Source organism: Montipora capricornis, chromosome 5 (genome assembly GCF_036669925.1).
Source record: "Montipora capricornis isolate CH-2021 chromosome 5, ASM3666992v2, whole genome shotgun sequence".
In the NCBI taxonomy this organism is placed as follows: Eukaryota; Metazoa; Cnidaria; class Anthozoa; order Scleractinia; family Acroporidae; genus Montipora; species Montipora capricornis.
The window spans coordinates 1,832,394-1,837,393 of record NC_090887.1 but is presented as its reverse complement, the minus strand read 5'-3'; the positions used below and the strand labels follow the sequence as shown (position 1 = coordinate 1,837,393).

The 5,000-nt window shown below is 39.5% G+C and overlaps 1 long non-coding RNA gene across 1 annotated transcript in view; it reads left to right on the top strand.

Moving 5' to 3' along the window:
* LOC138048761 (uncharacterized) overlaps window positions 1-4,004 on the top strand; it is a 6,413-nt gene extending 2,409 nt beyond the window's left edge. Inside the window, exon 2 of the long non-coding RNA XR_011132208.1 lies at window positions 3,104-4,004. This is a non-coding gene — a long non-coding RNA (uncharacterized lncRNA). The remainder of the gene's footprint in view (window positions 1-3,103) is intronic.
* Window positions 4,005-5,000: the final 996 nt, after the last annotated feature.

Genomic DNA, 5,000 nt, shown 5'->3' with positions numbered 1-5,000 from the left:
AACCCCCACCCCTACCTTGACCGGGCCTACTAACGCATGTAAGGTGGAATCACCATGAGGAACTGAATCCTTTAACTCTCCCGCACAGACGAATGGAAAACGTCTGAGAAAACAATAAACATGCAGAAGAACATTCCAGCGCACTTACAAGCCAAGCATTGGATACCGATGAGAGCATAATTTCCCACTAATTTCATAAAACGCACAATAATACTTTCTTAGGTCCGTTTCAAACGTCGGACTTTACAGGTGCAGAATCTAAAGCAAATGAGAAAAATCTATTGTTTTCGCTCGTTTGCGTTAGATTAGTAAAGTTCAACGTGTGAAACAGGCCTTAAATGACACTATCCGATTTGCACATCTGATACTATATCGGGTATAACGTCACATTTTTGTGGGGCAACTATTATATATTTCTATCCTATATTAATATATTTAAAACGAGGAGCATTCAAAAATATATTCATTAAGAAGTTAACCCGAAAATGAACTATGCATTCCTTAATTAAGCCATAGTTAATAGAGGGGAATGGTTAGGAAGCTCGGCAAACATGTTTTTAAAGCTTTATTGGGTACTCCTCCTGCAACGTATAATATCAATTTATAATACAACACAAGGGAAAAAAATGATAATAATAATAATGCTAAAGAAAAGAAATAAAGAAAAGAAAAGAAGCAAAACCCAAAAGGGGTAGGTGCAACGGGACTAACGTCCCATGCGAGGCACCGCCCCTAAATTAAGACCTACAATCATAGACAAAAGTAGTTGGGAAGGTTATGTAAATGAACCACACCAGAGCTGTATTTCAACCCGCTTCTGTTAAACCTCACAAGAAATAGTTTCACTTTCTCTTACATAGTCCCCCTCCCCCCTATTCAATGTTGGAAGGTAACTGAACAATTTCCCACTGAAACCATTCAGTTTTGCACAACATTGAAGGAGGGGGGAGGGGAGACAAGCAACGAAGACTTCAAAAGTGCTAACCTTCCCAACAGTTTTGTCTAGGATTGTAGGTTAAAATCAAATAAAATGAATACTCAAAATTCAGCAAAAAGGATTATTTGTCTAATATTATTTCCCAACAAATTTAGACAGTTTGGAAACCCATCTAAACACCTGTTGCTTAGGGGATAGTGTCTTCTAGTACAAAGTACATGCACACAGCAAAGAGGGAACAACTTTCCTCTTCCTTCTTCCGAAGGCAGTCACCTTGTGTATCTAGTATGTATAAATATTCTGTGTCCAAACAGAGTTTTCCAAAGTGCCTTGTTTGTGAAATACAGTTGCATCCCCACAACCTTTGTTTTCGATGTCCTGGGGCATACACCTGTAGTACGGCAGTTACCTTATTTGCACCATTCAGGAACTGGCTTTTGGTCAATAGACCACTTTCATAAATGGCGACCACCTTTACAGTTTTTTGTATTTATGTTAAAGGGGCTAGGTCACGCTATTATAGGTAATTTTGTTTCATTTTGTTAATTATGAGCTCTAAATGTCAAATTGGCAGAGCAAGAGTCTTTCATTTGCAAAATCACGGCCACATAACAACTGAGAATGATTTTCCAGCTTTTTAAAGGGCATTTTGATATAGATTGATATAAATTTGAAAAAAGGTGGGCCGACGTTTTTCAAATTTACCCAAATTCAATCCACTTCAATCCTCTCCAGTTTTGTCCATCCATGTCCCTTCTTGGCTTCCTTGTGTTTTGTTAGAGTTCTTCTATAGTTTTGAACAGTTATTTCGATATTTTAGTTAATTCTATGACCATTCGATCAGTGCTGAAATTGCCTAAGCTTGCGTGACCTAGCCCCTTTAATTACACCTACTTCCCTCATTTTGAATATTGTTTTGAAAGTTGCTCTTCATACTCAAGACTAGAAAGGCTCGTTAGCTAAAACAGAAGAACAGTTTATTTGGCCGGCTTTATGAAATAGATCTATACAAATGTAGGTTGTCCACTTGACTATGGTTCTTGCGCAAGTCAGGTGCTGGCATCTTCATGGTCAGAGGCATTTTCATCTTGTTCCATAAGAAGGCAATCAGCATAATCCATGTTTCCCACTCCTTTCTGTAGTGCCTTTATGGCCAGTTTCCATGCCATATTTATCAACTCCTAGGGAAAGAGACTATTTATTAATGTGCCGGGTACATTGCAATTCCGTGAAAGAAGTCCTGCCCTCAAAGATTATTGATTTCATGAATTTATGATGTACATACATGGACGAGCACTCCCCACAAAGACTAGTCACATTGGCTAGGAACGTTTTTTTTGGAGAAATCGTGAAATGTGATATGCTTATCAGCTGAACGGTGAAATTGACATTATACTGGTGATTTGGAAGAACAAGTTACTGCAAGTAAAGCAACCAAAATATATTTGAATGCATGGAGATTTTCTAATATGGCGTGTATTCATCACTGATTGTGTGATGAAGTAAATGTACATTCTGAATGTTTGATTTCTTCTGATTCTTTTCTTCCTCGCTCATCAAATATCCTCGTACAGATTATCTGTCACGTGTATTGGAAAAGAAAGCTCTCGTGGTGAAAAGATTTTGATCGAGAAAGGCGAAAGTGTGGCTTTCCTAACTTGTTTCCCACAATCGATAGCAATCAAATCTAACTAAATTCAAGTAACCAAAAGAAACCGAGAAAATTGACAACAGAAATCGCACACCCTAAAAAATGAAACTAAACTAAAACGTAAGAGCAGAGGCCTAACAGCCAGGGCCCAGTTGTTCAAAAGCCGATTAACGCTATTCCCAGATTAAAAATCAACCAAGGAGTTTATTTCTCTTCTCCTAAATGCTATTCAACGCTGATATTTGGCAAATATCAAAAAGTTGAAAACATGAAACTAAAGTGTACACTAATCCTGGATTAAGCTAATCGGCTTTCGAACAACCGGGCCCTGAGCGATAAGACTCAGATCAGAAGATGCGAAACCTAGGTTTTTTTCCTTCAGACAAAGTAATCACAAATATAGTCAAAGCGAATCCAATATTTCGCTCTTTAATTTCGGACAATGCATCATTGCAAGTTACCATCTAGTTTCATCAGCCGCTTATCACAAACCTGTTATCCTTCTTGGCCAACAGCTATGTCAAGCTTGCTCAAATATTAAGGTGCAGACAGCTACCAAGGTGGTAAGGGTCTACGCAGATACTGGTACCGGTGCAAATTGGGATCTCGCTGTTTTTCAAGCTGATCTAGCTTCCATTCCCTCAAACCACTTCATGATTGGCCAGGTCGCTGTCCGCAGCCACGCCGTTTCTGTTCCTTCGTCTTCTGTCATTCTCGTAAGCCAGCTCTCCCCTGCGGCTGATTTGGCATCACCGACGAGTTTCACCAAAATTTGGGCGGATCATGGGTCGGGCGGCAGCCAGGATGTCACCTTTTGGCGTGTTAATTGTCCAACAGATTTCGTTGCACTTGGAGACGTAGTAACCGCAAATTACAGTCCACCGTCCACAGCATTCAGGCTGAAATATGCTTGCATCAGGAAATCTCTGTTAAGGCAAGGAGTGATAAGCAGTGTACCAATTTGGACCGATGCAGGTTCTGGTGCAAGTACGGATGGCTCTGTCTGGGAGGTCCAAAATGCAGCCGGCGGTTCGTCGAATGCTACTGGTTTGGCGGGATTCTTCAAGGTACAGCCTAACTACAACAAACCAAATTATCCAGTCTACGTGCTGCCTGTTGAATCCGTCGCCGTCCCTCATTAGGGACTCTAGGCAAGGACTAACTTTTTTAGCTTATTTGGTGACATTTTTAGTCTCTAGTTTTATAGTGTTTAACTACTTCTTAATTAGTATTTTAGCACTTTGTACTCTAGTATTTTAGTATTGTGATAGTTTAGTACCTTATATTTTAGTATTTGAGTAGTTTAATAATTTAGCATTTTAGTTATTGTTATTTAGTTTAACAGGGCTTTAAGGGAGAGTACAGTCTATTCTACTGTAATTATGCACCCTAATAAATAAAGTGTTCTAAAGCTTATTTTGCTTTTTAGCTCGCCAAAACACGTCATTTGGGCCCAGTTTGCGTGCGCTTGTTACCGCATTTTGAGCTCAAAACCGGCAAATATCTTTGTAGAAAGGATAAAATGTCTATATCCTGCCATTTAGGCTGAAACATTGACATTCTAAGCATACCAAATACAACAAAATACTTACATAGTTTCTACTCTGGCCGGAAATTATCACCGGCGTATTCGGCAAGCGTACTGCGACTAGAAAGCAGGTTTATTTACGCGTGGCGCGAAAATATATTACTTCCGGTCACCCTACCAGACACTTATGCTGTCCATACGTAAAGCACTAACATCGTAATTGTAATCACAAGAGGGGCTGAAACCTGGGGCTCTTTTCTCTTTGAAAGGCGCAATAAATGGGCTCTCTTTGCAAGCGATATCCGTATGAGTGCTAAAGTTGCTTGGAGAATATTTATTGCAATGTTAAGTAAAACGTTGTCAAATTTGTGACCATCAGTATTTCGCATTGTAATTCACAGAATTGCGATTTCGTTTTCGCGCAACCAATTTTTTACGAAAATTTAATATATAAATTAACACTCGCACAAGTGACGTCGTTGTCCCAAGCTTCCATGTGTACAATAGAATCTTGGATCTCTCACATCAATCATAAAACGAAGGCCTTAAGGGTAGAAGTTTTCCCATGGCTTGCACTTACTAATAACCGCCATGCAAGCATATTTTACCCATTTTGAAATAATTTGCTTAACCTGAGTTGTTAACTGTCCTTTTTCCACTCACTGAGTATTTGCAGCTCAACCAGACCGGAGGCGCGACGACGTTCTTGCTTTGAGCTAAATGAAAGGCAGCATGTAATTTTAGTGAATATAACCAGCGCACACGTGTATGGCCCACTTAGAAATTTCCAAATACATTGATTCGAAACAACCTCCCTCCCGCCCCTTAACACTGCCTACATAGTACAAAAAAAACATTTTCCTGATCAATAGCTGAAATATCTG